The sequence below is a fragment of the Chiloscyllium plagiosum genome, chromosome 12 (genome assembly GCF_004010195.1).
Source record: "Chiloscyllium plagiosum isolate BGI_BamShark_2017 chromosome 12, ASM401019v2, whole genome shotgun sequence".
Lineage (NCBI taxonomy): Eukaryota > Metazoa > Chordata > Chondrichthyes > Orectolobiformes > Hemiscylliidae > Chiloscyllium > Chiloscyllium plagiosum.
In genome coordinates this window covers 81805707-81826867 of record NC_057721.1, presented here as the reverse complement: position 1 = coordinate 81826867, position 21161 = coordinate 81805707, and positions in this window count along the sequence as shown.

Below are 21161 nucleotides of genomic sequence, written 5' to 3'. Positions count from 1 at the left end.
GGATGTACATGTATTTGGAAAGGCAAGGGCTGATTCGGGATAGTCAACATGGCTTTGTGTGTGGGAAATCATGTCTCACAAACTTGATTGGGTTTTTTGAAGAAGTAACAAAGAAGATTGATGAGGGCAGAGCAGTAGATGTGATCTATATGGACTTCAGTAAGGCGTTCGACAAGGTTCCCCATGGGAGACTGATTAGCAAGGTTAGATCTCATGGAATACAGGGAGAACTAGCCATTTGGATACAGAACTGTCTCAAAGGTAGAAGACAGAGAGTGGTGGTGGAGGGTTGTTTTTCAGACTGGAGGTCTGTGACCAGTGGTGTGTCACAAGGATCGGTGCTGGGTCTACTGCTTTTTATCATTTACATAAATGATTTGGATGTGAACATAAGAGGTACAGTTAGTCAGTTTGCAAATGACACCAAATTGGCAGTGTAGTGAACAGTGAAGAAGGCTACCTCAGATTACAAAGGGATCTTGACCAGATGGGCCAATGGGCTGAGAAGCGGCAGATGGAGTTTAATTTAGATAAATGTGAGGTGCTGCATTTTGGAAAGGCAAATCTTAGCAGGACTTATACACTTAATGGTAAGGTCCTAGAGAGTGTTGCTGAACAAAGAGACCTTGGATGCAGGTTCATAGCTCCTTGAAAGTGGAGTCGCAGGTAGATAAGATAGTGAAGCCGGCGTTTGGTATACTTTCCTTTATTGGGGGGAGTCCAGAACTAGAGGGCATAGGTTTAGGGTGAGAGGGGAATGATATAAAAGAGACCTAAGGGGCAACTTTTCATGCAGAGGGTGGTACGTGTAAGGAATGAGCTGCCAGAGGAAGTGGTGGAGGCTGGTACAATTGCAACATTTAAAAGGCATCTGGATGGGTATATAAATGGGAAGGGTTTGGAGGGATTTTGGCCAAGTGCTGGCAAATGGGACTCAATTAGGTTGGGATATCTGGTTGGCATCAACGAGTTGGACTGAAGGGTCTGTTTCCGTGCTGTATGTGTTGATGTCTCTCTGACTCTGGATGAAGGTAACTGGGACAGGCACAACCATTCTGACTTTCCAGTATTGTCCACATTTGGGAAGGAATCCTAAGCAGCTGCAAGCTTCATGTCTATTTGAAAAGTGATACAAAATACGATTATCGCTGTCCTTGGATGTTCACAGAACACACTTGAAAAAGCAGTTTAATTTCTCTTGAATTCTCACCTGTCCTGAATGTGCTGACACACGGTTCCATGAGCAGTCACTTCAGCCCATCTCCCTTCCTTTTTCCTTTCATCAGCAGGCCAGCAGCCTGTGTGCCTTTGGAAAGGCGATAGAGGCAAAAAAAAAATGGCAGATGCTGGAATCCAAGGTAGACAAGCAGGAGGCTGGGGGAACACAGCAACCAGGCAGCACCAGGAGGTGGAGAGGTCAACGTTTCGGATGTTACCCTTCCTCAGGACTGGGGGTGGGCATAGGAGGAGCTGCAGATAAAGGAGGTGAAATAAGGATAGGGTGAAGACAGGTAGAGGGTAGGACTTCAGCCAAGATTACAGTGGTGCTGAAAAAGCACAACTGGTCAGGCAGCATCTGAGGAGCAGGAAAAACGATGGTTCGGGCAAAAGCCCTTCATCAGGAATGTGGCCACTCTAATCTTGACTCTGACCTTCAGCATCTGCAGTTCTCACTTTCAGTCCTCACATGCAAGGACTGCACAAAACACTCCATAGAACAAACAGGAAGAAGCTAACGATCTGCACCCATGAACACCAACTAGCCACGAAACGACACGACCAGCGAACCCTAGTAGCCACACACGCAGATGACAAGCAACATGGTCACCTAGACAGGGGACGAAACGTCTGCAACACAAATTCCCAGCTCGGTGAACAGAACCACAACAACGAGCACCCGAGCTACAAATCTTCTCACAAACTTTGTCCTCAATTTCACCTCGAGAGTAGGACCTATCTTTCCGATGTGTGGAGCTGATATTTCACCTCCAAGGTTCAAGGTAGTTGGGGCTATTGCACGAGAGTGCACCAGACTGCAGATAAAACCATCAAATTCAGTGCACACTAGGATATCTAGGGTTAATAATACCAGAAGATTTCAGAGCAGAATTAGTCCATTTGGCCCATTTAGTAAGGTCTGGCATTCAATCATTGCTGATCTGTTTCTCAACCATTCTCCTGCCTTCTTTATCTCTTTATCCCTCTTACCAATCAAGAACCTATCTAGCTCGGTCTTAAATACACACAATGACTTGGCCTCCACAGCCCTCTGTGGCAATAAATTCCACAGGTTCCCCCGCCCCCCCCCGCCCCCCCCGGCTGAAGAAATTCCTCCCCATCTCAGTTCTAAAGGATCACCCCTTCACTCTGAGGTTGTACCCTTGGGTCCTAGACTCTCCCACTGGTGGAAATATCTTCTCCATGTCCACTCTATCCAGGTCTCTCAGTGTTCTGCAATGAGGACCATCTAATCCTTCGAAATTCCAGCGAGTACAGACCCAGAGTCCTCAACTGCTCCTCCTATGACAAGCTCTTCATCCCCAGGATCATTCCTGGAAAGCTTCTCTGGACCCTCTACAACTCCAATACATCCTTCCTTAGATATGGGGCCCAAAACTGCTCGCAATATTCCAAATGCCGTCTGACTAGAGCCTTACACAGCCTCAGCAGCACATCTCTGCTCTTGTATTCTAGCAATCTTGAAATGAATACTAACATTACATTTGCCTTCCCAACTTTAAGAGAATCTTGAACTAGGACTACCAAGTCCCTTTGTGCTTCAGAGTTCCGAAGGCTTTCCCTATTTCGAAAATAGCCCATGCCTCTATTCTTCCTACCAAAATGTATAACTTCATTATATTCCATCTGCCATTTCTTTTCCCCCTCTCCCCTAACTTGTCCAAGTCCTTCTGCAGCTTCCCCGCCTCCTCAACATGACCTGTCCCTCCATCTATCTGTGTCTCATCTGCAAACTCAGCAGCAGTGCCCTCAGTTCCTTCATCCAGATCGTTAATCTATAATGAGGATAGTTGTGGTCCCAACATGGACCCCTGCAAAACTCCACTAGTCATTGACTGCTATCCTGAAAAGTACCCCCTTTATGCCCACTGTCTACCTTCTGCCAGTCAGCCAATCCTCTATCCATGCCAGGACCTTGCCCCTAACACCATGGGCTCTTATCTTATTCAGCAGCCTTGTGTACAGCACCTTGTCAAATGTTTCCCGGAAATCCAAATATATCATGCCCACTGGCTCCCCTTTGTCTAATTTAGTCATTACCTCCTCAAAGAATTCTAAGAGATTTGTCAGGCATTACCTCTCCTTGACAAAGCCATGCTGACCCAACATTGTTTTACCATGCACTTCCAAGTACTCTGCAATCTCATTCTTAATATTGGACTCAAAAATCTTACCAAAGATGTAGGTCAGATTAACTGGCCTTTATTCTCTGGTTTTCAGCTTCCCACCATTCTTAAACAAGGGTGTTACATTAACCATTTTCTAGCCCTTTGGCACCCTCCCTGACTCCAGCGATCCCTGAAATATCACCACCAATGGCTCCACAACCTCCTCACCCATTTCTTCAGAATTCTGGGGTGTAGTCCATCTGGTCTAGGTGATGTCTTTGCAGTTACCTTGACTCAACTGTAATACTATTACATTTGATTCCAGTTTCTCCCTCTCCAACTGCAGGGTGAATTCGATCATATTATGGCCACTGTCCCCGAGGGGTTCCTTCACATTAAGCTCCCTAATCAAGTCTGCCTCATTACACATCACCAGGTCCAGGATTGTTTGTTCCCTCGTGGGCTCTACCACAAGCTGCTCCAAAACACATTGCATGGACATTTCCCAAATTTATTTTCCTGACATTCACTATTAACCTGATTCTCCCAGTCCACCTGCATATTGAAGTCCAGATGGTTATTGTAGCAGTGCCTGTTTAATGCACTAAAGTCCACCACAGCCCAGATAAAACCAGCAAGTGCAGCACACTCTGGAAGTTCGCTGTCCTGCTAACCCTCAGCCCATTCCCTTCTCACTGATCTGAAATACCCTGATGTAACAATCTCCGCAGGAGACCCGAGTTGTGATCACATCCCTCCTTGGTGTCATCCCCTCATTAATATTGTAATTGCCTCCAGCTCCCAGAGCCCTCCACAATTTCTCACCGCCTCAGAGTTTTCACCTGTTGCCTCACCTTGATGGTCTTCCCCTCTCCATTTGAGGCTGTGCTACCGGATGCCTGAGTTTTAAACTCTATAATTCCCTCCCCAAACCTCCCCACCTGTGGTTGTCTCTCTTTCGTTTTAATGCGCCCCCAGCTAAAACCAGCTTTCTTTGACAAGCTCTTGGTCAGATGATCTAACATCACCTTTTAAGCCTCCATTTTCAACATTCATTGGAGGCATTTAATTTCAGGATATTTTTGTGTTGAAGCTGCTATGTGAATGTAAGTCTCTTTCATTTCATTCCAATACAGCACAAAAAGAGGCCACTTGGCCTATCATGCTGCACTAACTTTGAGAAAGGCTTTCCAATTAGTCTTTCTCTCTTACTCTCTCCTCATAACCACGCATGTTTTCACGTGTCACGATCTTTGAGTGGTCTGTGAATCAATCAGAGCACAGCCTGGAATTTCCCTGATAATAGCTGTGCTGAAAATGGCCATTTGGACCGTGGTTCACTTTCACTGAATGCTCGGCAAGCCCTGAGGAAATTCAGTGCCTGACTCCATTTCAGAGAGAAACGCACAGAATCATTCCTAACTTGACCCGTGCTGACAGCAGAATCCAGTTCCCACTTGGGAGAGAAACTTCATTTCGAAAAACATTTCGAACCAGAAACTTCAGGGTTGGGGATAGATCGAAGAAGTTGCGACTGTTTTCCTTGGACATTTTCAAAAACATGAGAGGGCTGGATAGATCAGATCGGGGAAAGTTCTTCCTGCTTGTAAAAGGAACAAGAATGGGAGGGGCATAGATTTAACATTTTGTGAAAATAAAGCATGGGTGATGTGAGAAAAGAACTTTTTCACACAGCGAGTTGTTAGGGTCTGGAATGCATGGCCTGGAAATGTGGTGGAGGCAGGTTCAATTGAGGTGTTGAAGAGACGCATTGGTTGATGACTTAGATAGAAATGGTGTGCAGGAATATGGAGAAACAGCAGGAGATTGGCACAAAGGAACAGACGTGGTGCAGGCACGATGGGCTGAATGGCCTCCTTCCGTGCCGTAACAATTCCATTATTCCATAATCTCCACATGTCCCAAAGTGGAACACACTCTGTGAAATTCTGCTGAGGCACATTCAATATAATAATGCAGGAAACACAGCAATCAATCAGGATGCACAAACAGACATATTTTAGCAATGTTGGTTGAGAGAGAGATTGGCCAGAACTCAGTAAGTTGAGCTCCATTGTTGTTCGAACTTTCCAAACACTCGAGGGTTTAATATCCCATCTGATGCTTGCCCCCTCTGTCAGTGTTTTTGGGTCAAACTCTTGGGACTCTCTTCCTAGCAGCCCTGTGAGTGCCCCTCCATTACAAACAGCTCATCACCACCTTCTCCCAGGTGACTAGTGACAGGAGATCAATGCTGGGCTAACCAATAACATCCTGTGAACCAATAAGCAATCTTACAGAGACTATCAACATGGATTGCATACTGAGGCATTAGGCTTGGGATTGGAACTTGTGACATTCAGGCAAGGTCATTACCCACTGAGCTGCAGTTGAACATATTTGAAACATTTGAGGGATTCACGTCTGGCACTGCCTGCCCTTAGGTAGGGAATAATAGCTGCAAAGTCCCAGTCGGGCCTTGGAGCAGAGAGTGTTGAGGTTAGAGTGAAGGTTTTGATAGTCAGGGTGTTGGTTAAAAGCGGGGGGATCGATTGCTGGTTTCAGTTGGAGTTCCAGACAATAATCCTTGTGTTTTGTTTTTGAATTGATTCACCCCAGGTGAGAACAGACTAGAATATTATCATTCCCAACCCATCGCCGCTGTTCAGCATTAACAAGGGATCCAACTGTGTAGCCGCCAAACCGAGCTGGGTTAAATCAGGATTTTCACAAAAAGAGCTCTCCAGCAAATTTCATTCCAAATTACTCCAATTTGCATTTATGTTGTTGTTTGGAAGGACTCCATTTCCAAATGCAAACCCAGCAGGACCAGCAATCAGGACTTAAAAGGAGAAAGTGATGAGGGGTTGCCTACAAACAAGGACTACTTGGTCGTGTTCTCGTGTTCACCGAAGGAGTCAGTCAATTAGAGCTAGTTTTATACAGTCCTGCTGAGCGCAGGTCACTCAGAGTCACACCCTCCTTGAATTCAGGTAATGAATGATGAATGCACAGCACAATCGAGACCTCCCAAGGTGCTGGTGAGAATGCTGAGGCACAGCAAAGGAAAAACAAGAGAAAGACTTATTCTCAGATGCCTCAGTGTTGCGTTAAAGGGGACGAGGCTGGGTGAACGGGTACATTATATAACGGTACTTTCAACATTGAGACTGTAAATTGAAGCACTTTCCCTGAGCTTGCACACTACGAGATTCTTCAGAAATGGCCTCCCCACCATGTAACGACCATTTTAAAATCATTTATTCTTTAATGGATATCACACGTCACTCGTTGTCTTTTTGAATACAATTGAAAATCATTTTCTGGAGTCCCAAATAGTCCAGAGTGGGTGGGTCTGGATACCAATAGCACTTATCTTTCCCTAAAGGATGTCAGTGAGACCCGTGGGATTTTCATGACAATTGATGCTAGTCGAATGAACCATGTTGTTACGATCTCAGCTGATTGTCATATCAAACATGTCAGATCCCAGAATGCAACCTGGGATAATGTTCTGACAAAGGGTCACTAGGTTTGAAACATTAATTGTTTCTCTCTGCGCAGATGCTGCTGAGTTTCTCCAATGCTGTCAGGTTTTGTCTCAGATTTCTAGCACCTGGAGTTCTTTGTATTTATTGATGGATTTTTTTGCAGCTGGTTAATAAGGTAATTAGTCACTGAAACCTAAGCATATGAGGCTGTGAATGTTCTTTAACATTGACTCATAGATCTCTTACAGCAAAGGAAAATAAACATAAATAGATTTAGGACTATTAGAAAGATCTGAACACAAACATCAAAATAACATTTTAACTTGTTTTCTACTCTATCTATTATAGAAATGGATAACTTTTTAAAATCATTACGTCACCGATTTTCTTCAGCTGTTCTGTTTTGAAGCCTGGCACCAATTTTAGGTTTCCTTTTCATGTCTGATGACAGAAACCACTCACAGTTCTGATTCGTAAACTTTCTGAGTTCTAACAACCTGAACACTTCTATCCAAGCTCTCCTGGCTTGGGAGCTGCACAGAAAAGGAACCAGTTCTGCTGCAGTGACTGTTTCCCTGAAACTAAAAGCGTCATTCTTCTGAACTGAGATGTGGAGTTTGTGTTTTAAAATCAACACTAAATAATGGACAGAATGTGTTTGTTCCTCATGCCATCAACTCAGCAGTGTAAACATTTCACCATTAACAGTACAACAATTCTCAATTGCATTTTTTCTTGTTAGTGATGCATTTTGGTCACTGCATTATACATTTTCATTATATCTTCTCCAAAGGAAAAAAAAATGCATCCCAGAGACATTTTCACTTATTATCACATTTTCATTTTTATCAAAGTTAGTAAAAATGATTTCTACTGTACATCAACGCTAATAGTATATTTGCATCAAAGAGCCACTGATTTTGACAATATCCTACATAATTTGATTTTTTTGTTCTTTGCAAAGTGCCAGCTGTAATTTTGCTGCTGTCAGCCAAATGATTTTTTTTTTAAATTGTATGGTTGTAACATTAAACTCCAACTAACAGCCCTACAGTCTTACCATGAATGTTTCCCAAGAAATACAGAGGGTTTTAATCTGTATATTTAATGGTGCATTCGGAGATGTTGGATATGTTAGCATCAATTGTATATATAACCAGCACATGTGTATAAGGTGATGAGGGGCATAGACAGGATGGATATAACCAACCGTTCCCCCTTGTTGAAGAGTTAATAGAGGAGATTTAAGGGAGGATTTGAGGAAATTATTTTGTCACCCAAAATTTGCTACCTGGTAGAGTAGTTGAGGCAAGAAACCTCACAGCCTTTAAAAAGTATTTGAATGAGCACTCGAGATGTCATAACAGTCAATGCCAGTTCTAGATCGCAAGATTAATGTAGATGTTGAGTAGTTTTTGTCAATGGGCTGAAGGGGCTTTTCTGTATTATATGATTCTATGAAGACTCAGCTTTTTTCAGCTAAGTCCAAGCTGTTGTTGAGCATTGTAGAGATGTTTCACCCCAAGTTCCAATGAGTGTATCTTACCCAACACTTACTGCATTAATTACTGACCACAAGATGATGATCCTCATGTCCAACTCCATCCCACCTTACCACGTAACACTCCAACAACAACTCGCTATACACCGAGAGACAAGACTCCCCTCGTGCCTGCACCAATATAGAAAGGCTGTGAGCCTGGACAAGTGTTGGAGCCCTGCTCAGTGATGGGCCTAATCGGATCCTGGGGGATTTTCTGAAAGGGAGTGGCAGGTCCTGTTTGAAGGGACGGTGCAGAGAAGAGGAAGCCTTTTCTTGGAAGATTGACAGGAGGAGGATGTGCCACCAGGCACTGCCAACATGACCTTGGGTCTCCATGCCAGTTAATGCTGTCCCCACAGTGTGCTGTGAGAAGATTAATGTTGGGGTAAGTGCCACACTCCTCACACTAAGGCTAACACACCGTCCACATCACCTGGAGGCATGAGGAACGGTGTGGGTACATAGCACTGGGTCATGCTGACACCTTTGGCCCTCTCTGTCCAACATTCAAATGCTTTCGCAGCCTCTGTTCCCAGAGCTCAAGTTGTCATTGAGTTGTGAAGCAGGAACCCACAGAGAGGATCAATGGGCCAGGGAACATGGCTCCTACAGCTCTGTGCCCTAGGTCTGGGTGTTAGGTACTTTCCATTTAAAAACCGGAACAGCCCCCTCCCTCCCATGTACCCCGCCCACTCTGGTTGCACCCATTTTCTTCCCTATGATGAACTCTCCAGAATGATGAGAGGTGACAGTGAGTGCTCCTTGGCCAATGACCCTTAACCCCTGCATCGACGTGTCAAGTGGACATCCAAAGTGCATTCATGGTAACCTATCCCATAAACCCCATGGGCTTCACGCTTCCCCAGGGTCCCCACCCAACCCACCCACGTGTATCTGCCTGACTTTACTGCCACTGACCCTTGCCAGCTGTGCCCATTCACTGCTCCTGGTCATGGATAAACCCCATCCTGCATCACCGTCTTACCGCCAGAGCTCACCACTGTCACTAAACTAAACCCAAAAGATCCACGGATGCTGTAAATCGCAAATGGAAACAGAACATAGTGGTAAAACTCAGCAGGTCTGGCAGCACCTGTGGAGGGAAAGCAGTATTAACGTTCCGGGTCCAGTTCTGAAGTACGGTCACTGGACCTGCTGAGTTTCTCCAGCTATTTCTCTTGCTGTTTTCCTCACCATCGGCTCCCCTAACCAAAAGGCACCAGTATGTTGATAACCTGATATTCCCATTGCTTTAGCTCTCTCTGCATTGATATTGATAGGAGCAGGAACATGAGGTCTCCTGGTGAAAAGGTTGAGGCAGAGCCAGGTTTGTCTGCCATTTATTTCTTCACTGTTTAGGATATTTGTAAGTGTTCTCAGATAATATGACAGGCTTTGACCAGTCAGGTATGTGAGAAGCAAGCTGAACCATCTCTGAGATACCTCTCTGGAACGTCACTGCCCTCCCCTTCCCTCTGCCTCCATTCTTTCTCCTGACCCCACCTCTTGTCGCGTCTTCACTATCCCGTCTGACCTTCCGCTCTCTGATGCTAAATGTTCTGTGATCAGCAAAGATCTCAGTTTTATCCCTCAGTGCAAACATCTCAATGAATTTCAGGCGAGACATGATGCTGAACTCTTCCTCTGTCACCTTAATCTCCGCACCTGTTTCTTTGGACTATCCCACAGACCCCTTTGCCCACTTCCAATACTCCCACTGCACTTGGGCCGCTCCCTCTAGCCTTTTGCCTGCACTCAGCACTCATCAAGAACTGTCAACATGACATTGGTCATCTCGATTTCTCTGCCTCACTTTTTCTAACCTATCTCCCATTGAACTACCTGTGCCCCGTGCCTACAGACCCCTGTGATACATCCTGGTCCACTCCTCCTCCACTCCCAACATCTTCCCATACCCCCATTGCACATCCCCATGGGGAACACGTGCCTATTTATTTCCCTCCTCAGTATCCAAGGCCCCAGACATATTAGATTAGATTAGATTACTTACAGTGTGGAAACAGGCCCTTCGGCCCAACAAGTCCACACCGACCCTCCAAAGAGCAACCCATCCAGACCCATTCCCCTACATTTACCCCTTCACCTAACACTACGGGCAATTTTAGCATGGCCAATTCACCGAACCTGCACATTTTTGGACTTCTTGCAGGTGAAGCAGTTTACTCCTTCTCGTCTACTATATTCGCTGCTCACAATGTGGTCTCCTCTACACTGGGGAGACAAAATACAAGCTGGGTGGCCACTCTGCAGAACATCTATGTTCTGCCCACAGAAATGGCCCCGTGCTTCCTATAGCTGGCCAGAGACTCATACAGCACTGTAACAACTTGTCTGCACTGACCACATGTCCTAAGCTGATCTCCTCCCATTCATAAACCCAACCAGATGCCTTTTAAATGTTGCAATTGTACTAGCCTCCACCACTTCCTCTGGCAGCTCGTTCCATGCACGTAGCACTTTCTGCGTGAAAAAGTTGCCCCTTACATCCCTTTTTAAAACGTTCCCCTCTCGCCTTAAACCTTTGCCCTCTAGTTTTAGACTCCCCATACCTGTGGAAAACACCTTGACTATTCAACCTGTCCATGCCCCTCATGATTTCATAAAGTCATCCCTCAGCCTTGGATGCTGCAGGGAAAACAGCCCCAGCCTATCTCTATCGCTCAAACCCTTGTAAATCTTATGTGAACCCTTTTAAATTTAACAACATCTTTCCTATAGCAGGGAGACCAGAATTGCATGCAGTAATGCAAAAGTGACCTAACCAATGTCCTGTACAGCTGCAACATGACATTCCAACTCCTATACTTCGGCCCATTGGCCCATCTGATCAAGATCCTGTTGTAATCTGAGGTAACCTTCTTCGCTGTCCACTACACCTCCAATTTTGGTGTCACCTGTAAACATACTAACTGTACCTCTATGTTCACATCCAAATCATTTATATCAATGACAAAACGTTGTGGACCCAGCACCGATCCTCCACTGGTCACAGGCCTCCCATCTGAGAAACAACCCTCCATCACCACCTTCTGTCTCCTGCCTTCAAGCCAACTTTGTACCCAATTAACTAGCTCCCCCTGGATTTCCCTTGCTAACCAGTCTACCATGTGGAGCATTGACAAATGCCTTACTGAAGTCCATCCAGACAATGTCCACCCCTCTGCCTTCATCAATCTTCTTTGTCACGTCTTCGAAAAGCTCCAACAAGACACTATTTCCCACACACAAAGCCATGTTGACTATCCCTAATCAGCCCTTACCTTTCCAAATACATGTAAATCCTGTCCCTCAGGATTCCCTCCAACAAATTGCCCACCACCGAGGTCAGGCCCAGTGGTTTATAGTTCCCTGGCTTGTCCTGACCACCTTTCCGGATTCATGGCACCACGTTAGCCAACCTCTAGTACTTAGACACCTCACCTGTGGCTATCGATGATGCAAATATCTCAGCAGGAGGCCGAGCAATGTCTTCTCGCTTCCCACAGAGTTCTGGGAAATACTTGATCAGGTCCCAGGTATTTATCCACCTTTTATGAATTTCGAAAAGTCCAGAATCTCCTATTCTGCGATATGGAAGCTTTTCAAGGTATCACTTGATATTTCCGCAAGTTCCCGAGCTTGCTCATCCTTTTCACAGTAAATACTGATGCAAAATGCTTGCTTACTCTGTCACACATCTGTGGTTCCACACAGAGATGGCTTTAAGGCACCCTATTCTCTCCTTTGTTACTCCTTTTCCCTTAATGTATTTGTAACATCTCTTTGGATTCTCCTTCACCCTATTTGCCAAAGCTATCCCAAGTTCCTTTTTTGTCCTCCTGTCGTCTCTCTTGAGTATCTTCCTATTGCCCTTAAACTCCTCGAGGGGTTCACTCAATCCCTGCTGTCTCTTACCTGCCATCTGCCTCCTTCTTTTTCTTGACTGGAGTCTCAAGTTCTCTAATCATCCCGCATTCCCTACACCTACCAACCTTGCCTTCACCCTAACATTGTTTCTGGGTTCTCTTATTTCTGAAGGCTTCCCAATTTCCAGCTGTCACTTTTACCTGTGAATATCCGCCCCCAATCAACTTTTGAAAGTTCTTGCCTATTATTACCAAATTGGCCTTCCTCCAATTTAGAACTTTAACTTTTAGATCCTGTCCATCCTTTTCCATCGTATTTTGAAACTAATACAATTATGATGATTAGCCCCAAAGTGCTCCCCCACTGACACCTCAGTCACCTGCCTTGCCTTATTTCCCAAGAGTAGGTCAAGTTTTGCACCTTCTCTCGTAGGTACATCCACCTACTGGCTCAGAATATTTTCTTGTACACATTTAACAAATTCCTCTCCATCTAAACCCTTAAAATGTTGGCAGTCTTAGTCAATGTTTGGAAAGTTAAGATCCCTTACCATTACCATCCTATTATTATTCCAGATATCTGAGATCTCCTTAAATATTTGCTTCTCAATTTCCCACTGACTGTTGGGGGGCTTATAGTATAATTTCAGTAAGGTGATCATCCCTTTCCTATTTCTCAGTTCCACCTAAATAAATTTAACTTCAACACAGCACTCTGTTCCTTGGGCAGACCAGGTAAGGGTGACAGATGTCCTTCCCTAAAGGACATAGTGAACCAGATCAGTATTTCCAACATTCAACAATGGATTCAAGCTCAGCATTAGTCACTAAATTCCACATTTTTATTAAATTCTAATTCCACCACCTGTCCTGGCAGGATTTGGACATGATCTTCACCTCGGTCTCTGGGTTAATATTTCAGATGGAGTTTTTAAAATCCTCAAGGAGATTCATTTCACAGTAGGTTTTAATAGTGGCTTTGTTTTAAAAGCTCTTACCTACTGGACAAAAGCAAGCAGCTTAAGTATTTTAAATCCCTAGTGCACTTTTTTTAGATTAGATTAGCTCCAGTATGGAAGCAGACCCTTCGGCCCAACAAGTCCACACCGACCCTTCGAAGAGCAATCCACCCAGATCCATTTACCCCTGACTAATGTATCTAACACCATGGACAATTTAGCATGGCCAATTCACCTAATCTGACATCTTTGGATTGTGGGAGGAAACCGGAGCACCCGGAGGAAACCCACACAGACACGGGGAGAATGTGCAAACTCCACACAGAGAGTCCCCCAAGATGGGAATTGAACCTGTGTCCCTGGCATTGTGAGGCAGCAGTGTTAACTACTGAGCCACCATGCCACCCACTTGGTCAGGCCACTGCCTGAGAGTACAGAGTTTTTGACAGTATCCCTCCAACTCTAGCGGCTATGAACTTAAGATCATTTTTTTTTTCTGTCTCATAATCAGAGGCATGTTCCTCAGGCAAGAGGGTATAAACTTCATGAGCTTTACCCAAGAGCTTATGGCACAGTAATATGTCCCAGTGTTGGACTAGTCATTTTAACTGCAGTTCCATCAACTCAAAAGAGATTTAAAAAAGCTTCCAGCTCTGTCTTCTCAAGTGTAAAAGTTAAATGAACAAACTGCGTTTGCATCCACCTTTAAAGTTGGAGCCAACCTGGTTTTCGTGAAACACAGGAGTAGCCGTGTGTTCCTCAACTTGAGCGGCTTTAGTTGAAATTTTTTATCTACCACATTTCCCAAATTCTCTCTTTTCCCTCTTGCTTTTTTTCTTTCTCTCCCTCTTTAATTTTTTTGAAATTCTAATTTCCACAACTCCGAGTTGTCCCACTATACTATCAATTTGACCATCCTCAGCTTCCAGCTGTCAGGTAGTGGCCACCGCTTTTAAACTTTCAGATTTTCTGGCTTTGGGCAAAATTTAATCCGAAACACCTTGATAAATGTTTTAACTGTTCTAGGGATAGAATTTTTCAGAGTTTTATCTTCAAAAGTAATATCCTGTAATTCTGTTAGCAATGCACTGACATCAAATGTGGACATTTTTACCCTGGAGCCATCAGTCACAAGAAATCCTTTTGCAGTTTCAAACTGTCAGTTAACCCAGTCTGATTCTTTCAATTTGTCTATGAGTTTAAATCACGGCCATGAATCCCCAATTCTCTATGACCAGATGCTGAGCAAGGCTTGGAGATCTCAAATTAGCTCCCTGGACGTCTCCCCACTTTTAATTATCTCACCCTCTTGGTTAGTCACAACAAGGTTACCCTCAGAAGCGTCCCTTCTCATTGTGGATACCTTTCTTCCAGATCCAACTGAACATTAGTTTTAAAAGAAGCCAATTTAACTCTGACTTGATTTAATGAAGTAGCCACTCGATGAATTGCTAAACATGAAATGAAATTAAATTGCAATACACACTTGCACACACACTCTTTCTGCAAACAAAAACACAGACTCGCTCACTCACACACTCACACACAAAAACACACTCACCACATAAACACACACAAAGTTAAAAATCACACTACGGCAGGTTATAATCCAACAGGTTTATTTGGAAGCACAAGCTTTCAGAGCACTGCTCCTTCATCAGTTGGTTGTGGAGTGTAAGATCTTAAGACACAGAATTAGTAGCAAAAGTTTACAGTGTGATGCAACTGAAATGATATCTTGAAAAAGACCTGGATTGTTTGTTAAGTGTCTCATCTTTCAGAATGATTTGGAGATGCCAGTGTTGGACTAGGGTGACCATCCTCCAAGGCAGCTTCGGGATACACACTCTTTCTGCAAACAAAAACACAGACTCACTCACTCACACACTCACACACAAAAACACACTCACACACAAAAACACACACAAAGTTAAAAATCACACTACGGCAGGTTATAATCCAACAGGTTTATTTGGAAGCACAAGCTTTCAGAGCACTGCTCCTTCATCAGTTGGTTGTGGAGTGTAAGATCTTAAGACACAGAATTAGTAGCAAAAGTTTACAGTGTGATGCAACTGAAATGATATCTTGAAAAAGACCTGGATTGTTTGTTAAGTGTCTCATCTTTCAGAATGATTTGGAGATGCCAGTGTTGGACTAGGGTGACCATCCTCCAAGGCAGACTTCGGGATAGGCAGCAGCGGTGGCCGAGCAGAGGCTGATAGCTAAGTTCCGTACCCATAGAGAGGGCCTCAACCGGGACCTTGGGTTCATGTCACATACAGGAGACCACCATTGCACTGTATACACACACAGATACTCCTACACACATACACACTCACACATACTCCTACAGACACACACTCGCACATGCACCCTCTCACAGACTTAGACACTTTAAACTCACACACACACATATACACTCTCTGTTACAGACACTCACAAACCCCCAACCCCACCCCAGACACACACACACACACAAACCCACATGCACATATACACATATACATCTGTGGGGTGAATTTGTACTTGCAGAGTTACATTGTACTTTGCTCGAAAACAACATGAATCCATGTAAGACTCTGTTAACTCACTTTTGAGATTAGAATCAGTGTAAACATAATGGCACAGACAGGGAACACAGCAGGGCTAACGCCTTCAACATAGTATCTGGCTGACTCCAATTGTTACAGTTAACCTGAGAATGTAATTTTTAAAAAAAGTTTTGTGAATTACATATGAAGGAAGTGAAACTATCATGGTCATTCTAACCGATGAGAGACTTAACAAGCAAAGTATTTTCCAATGTATAATTTCAGTTACATCACACTATAAACTTTTGCTGTAAATTCTGTGTCTTACAATCGTGTCCTTCACAACCACCTGATGAAGGAGCGGCGCTCCGAAAGCTAGTGCTTCCAATTAAACCTGTTGGACTGTAACCTGGTGTTGTGTGATTTTTAACAGGAGGAGGCCATTCAGCCCTTCGAGCCTGCTTCACCATTCAATATGATCCTGGCTGATCATCCAACTCACTCCCCTGCTCCTGTTTCCTCCCCCAGACCCTTTAGTCCCAAGAACTATATCTAACTCCTTCAATAATTTGGCCTCAACCACTTTCTGTGACAGAGAATTCCGCAAGCTCCCCACTCTCTGGGTGAAGACATTTCTCCTTATCTCAGTCCAAAATGGTTGACCCCATATCTTTGGACTATAACCTAGTTCAGGACTCCTGGTATTTGGGAACATCCTTCCTGCAGCCAAGGAACCACTAAAGACTTGGTCTTTGGGTCACCCCAGGGCCCACTGAACCTTTCCCCCCAGTCCCTTGGTAACATTGCATGGACGGGCAAGGAGTCTTATGAGATCCAACCTACAAATTGTTTTTCACAGCATGTGGATGTCGCTGGCTAGGCCAGCATTTATTGCCCTAATTGTCCAGAGGGGAGTTTTAAGAGTCAACCCCATTGCTGTGGGTCTGGAGTCACATGTAGGCCAGACCAGGTAAGGATGGCAGCTTCCTTCCCTAAAGGGCATTAGTGACCCAGATGGGGTTTTCTGACAACGACAATGGATTCAAGGTCGTCACTTGGCTCTTAATTCCACCAACTACCATGGCTGGATTCGAACCTAGATCCTCAGGATATTATCTGGGTCCCTGGATAAATAGTCTGGTGATAATACCACACGGTCATTGTCTCCCCAATAAATCTCTACCATAAGGGATAAGATTAATCATGTGGGCCATGCAGACAGACACAACTGGATATCATGTGAGATGCATTGCTGATGTAACCAGGCATTAGCCAATGCAGCAGAAATCAAAATTGTAGCAGCAGCAGAGAGCATGCTGACTCGTGGGTTCCAGAGACCAAATAAAATCCATCTCTGGCCACTGAATTTGAAATTGGATCACAAGTGTCTTCCAGCTGAGTAATCGTCTCTGTGTGTACTCTGCATTTGAACAGCTCAGAGCACCTCAAAGACGTTCACCCCTTTTCGAAGGGTCATCATTGCTGTAGTGAAGGAAACACAGCAGCTACACTGTGCACAGGAAGATCCCACAGGCAGCAAAGTGATAAGGAGCAGGTGGTCTGTTCTTTGGTAATGTAGATGGAGGCTACTGAGAGAAACTACCCTGACCTTCCTCAGAAACGACATGAGCTCTCTCAGGAGCATCTTACACAATCTTACACAATGGGAAGGATGCACTGGTACTCGACTCCCATTCTTCCAAAAGTCGTCAAAAACATGAAACTCTTCAAAGAGACCCACCAAGACTGCAGTTCCCACCTTGCGGAGTGAACACGTTGCTCCTCATCACCTCGCCTGCTGAGTTTCTCCAGCAAGTTCTGCTTTTGTTTCTTGGTCTGAGATAGCATTCCTCTTATTTTTAAACCTGTGGCCCCTGGTTCTAAACTCCCCAACCAGGAAAAATATCTTACCCACATCGACCCTGTCTGTAAGTATTTTGTCTATTTCAAGGAGATCACCTCTCATTCTTTGAATCCCTGGAGTATACAGCTTCAGTGAGCCCAATCTCCCCTCATAAGGTAGCCGACCAGCCTGGAGATGAATCCTGAAAACATTTGCTGCACTCCCTATCTGGTAACTTTATCTTTCCTGAAAGAAAGAAACAGAAACTGCACACAGTGTTCCAGGTAAGATCTAACCAAGCTCCTACAGCAAGGCATCACTATTCCTGTGCTCAAACACTCTTGCAATAAAGACTACCATTCAATAGCCTTCCTATTAGCTTGCTGCACCTGCATCTTAGCCTCCAGTAACTCACTGACAAGGGCACGTAGTTCCCTTTATATGTCCACATTTTCCAAACTCTTCCCGTTAACGAAATACTCTGCATATCATTTTCTTTTACCAAATTCGATAACCACACCTTCTTCTTCCACAATCTAGTCCATTCGCAATGTTCCTACACATTCACTAAGCCTGTCCAAATCCTCCTGAACCTGCTTTACATCTTCATCAGGACACACATTCCCATTTAGGTTTGTATCATTTCCAAATTTTGAAACACTACATTAAATCCCCCTCCCCAAACCATTGATGCATATTGTGAACAGCTGGGGCCCAAGAATTAATCCTTGCAGTACCACACTAATCACAGCACGCCAACATGAGAAAGAAGAGAAAGTGAAGTCTGCAGATGCTGGAGATCAGAGATGGAAATGTGTTGCTGGAAAAGCGCAGCAGGTCAGGCAGCATCTAGGGAACAGGAGAATCGACGTTTCGGGCATTAGCCTGAAGAAGGGCTAATGCCCGAAACGTCGATTCTCCTGTTCCCTAGATGCTGCCTGACCTGCTGCGCTTTTCCAGCAACACATTTCCAACATGAGAAAGAGCCAATCATTCTGATCATTAATCCATGCCAGTACATTCCCTCCTATCCCATGAGGTTTAATCTTTCTAACCACCGTGTTGCAAATGGGGGCTTACAGAAAATCCAAGTATACCACATCCATCATCACCCTTTCATCAACCTCATTAGTAACATCCTCAAAAAAAACCTCCAAATTCAACAAACACTTTCCCAATCCATGCTGATTCTGCCCAAGAGTTCATTGATAACTTTTGTTTAACAATTTTCATTGCATCGCAGTAATAAATCATGTTAAATCAAAAAGATTGTTTCATTTTCCTTCCTCCTGATGTCTGTAATTCTCGGTTTTCTCTCACACTCCTTTCTTAAATAGTGAGGTGATATTTGACGCTTCCAAACCACAGGAACCATTCCAGAATCTGTAGAATTTTGGAAGATTATCACCAAGACATTGCCTATCTCTGCACCCAGCTCTTCAATACTCTGGGGTGTAAACCTTCAGGCCCTAGGACTTGGTCACCTTTCAGTCCCAGTGAAACCTTCTTGTTTTTACTAATTTCCTTCAATTCCTCATTCTCACTCATCACTTCGATCTCTTGGACTGTGAATTCAAGTTGAATTCCAGAGAAATTACCCAATATCTAGTTTGCTGCTCCAGGAACCAACAATGTGGACTTTCTCTCCTGTTCCAAACCTGCAGCACAGCCAGCAATCCTGGTGCAGGGCTACATCAGGAACACATTTTGTAACAATGACGATCGCCACCAACTTACTGTCAGATCAGATATTTACGCAGACGAACACAGAAATGAAATGCTGAGGACGCTGGAAACTGAAATCGAACTGAGGACACTAAACATGTCAACGGGTCAGGCAGTATCTGTGGAGACACAGAAACAAAGTTAATATTTCTTCATCATCAATGGGAGGTATCTCAATTTCAGTATTTTAGAGTCATAGAGTCATTGAGACTCTATGACCCTTCGGTCCAACCCGTCCATGCCGACCAGATATCCCAACCTAATCTAGTCCCACCTCCCAGCACCCGGCCCATATCCCTCCAAACCCTTCCTATTCATATACCTATCCAAATGCCTTTTAAATATTGTAATTGTACCAGCCTCCACCACATTCTCCGGCAGTTCATTCTATACACATACTACCCTCTACATGAAAACGTTGTCCCTTAGGTCTCTTTTATATCATCCCCCCTCTCACCCTAAACCTATGCCCCCTACTTCTGGACTCCCCCAACACCAGGGAAAAGACCTTGTCTATTCACCCTATCCATGCCCCTCATGATTTTATAAACCTCAATAGGGTCACCCCTCAGCCTCTGACACTCCAGGGAAAACAGCCCCAGCCTATTAACCTATTAACCCCAACACTCATACGTGAGGAATAAGAGAATGATCTGGGAGAAGGTAGGGCCGATCAGGGATAGTGGAGGGAACTTGTGCCTGGAGTCTGAGCAGATCGGGGAAGCCCTCAATGAGTTTTTTGCTTCAGTTTTCACCAAGGAAAGGGACCTTGTTGTGAATGAGAACTTTGAGGAGCTGGGATACAGTCTTGACCAGATCAAGATTGATGAAGATGTTGTGCTGGAAATTTTGGAAAACATTAAGATTGATAAGTCCCCAGGGCCAGACCAGATTTATCCTCGGCTGCTCCGGGAAGCGAGAAAGGAGGTTGTGAAGCCGCTGGCAAGGATATTTACCTCCTCACTCTCCACGGGAGTCGTACCGGAGGATTGGAGGGAGGCGAATGTTGTTCCTCTTTTCAAGAAGGGGAATAGGGAAATCCCTGGCTATTACAGACCAGTCAGTCTTATGTCTGTGTTCAGCAAGGTTTTGGAAAGAATTCTGAGGGATAGGATTTATGACTATTTAGCAAAGCATAGTGTGATTAAAGGCAATCAGCAATGCTCTGTGAGGGGCAGGTCATGCCTCACAAATCTTATTGAGTTGTTTGAGGAGGTGATGAGACAGATCGACAAAGGTCGAGCAGTGGATGTGGTGTATATGGACTTCAGCAAGGCATTTGATAAGGTTCCCCATGGTCGGCTCATTCATAAAGTCAGGAGGTATGGGATACAGGGAGATTTGGCTACCTGGATTCAGAATTGGCTGGCTGACAGAAGGCAGAGAGTGGTTGTAGATGGGAAGTATTCTGCCTGGAGGTCAGTGTTGAGTGGGGTCCCGCAGGGCTCTGTTGTTGGGCCTCTGCTCTTTGTAGTTTTCATAAATGACTAGGATGAGGAGGTTGAGGGGTGGGTTAGTAAATTTGCAGATGACACAAAGGTTGGAGGTGTTATCGATAGTATTGAGGGGTATTGCAGGCTGCAGTGCGACAGAGAAATGGCAGATGGAGTTCAACCTGAATAAATGTGAAGTGATGCATTTTGGAAGTAACTCGAGTGCTGAATATAGGATTAAAGACAGGATTCTTGGCAGTGTGGAGGAACAGAGGGATCTGGGTGTGCAAGTACATAAATCCCTCAAAGTTGCCACCCAAGTGGATAGGGTTGTTCAGAAAGCATATGGTGTTTTGGATTTCATTAACAGGAGGATTGAGTTTAAGAGCCGCGAGGTTTTGCTGCAGCTCTACAAGTCCC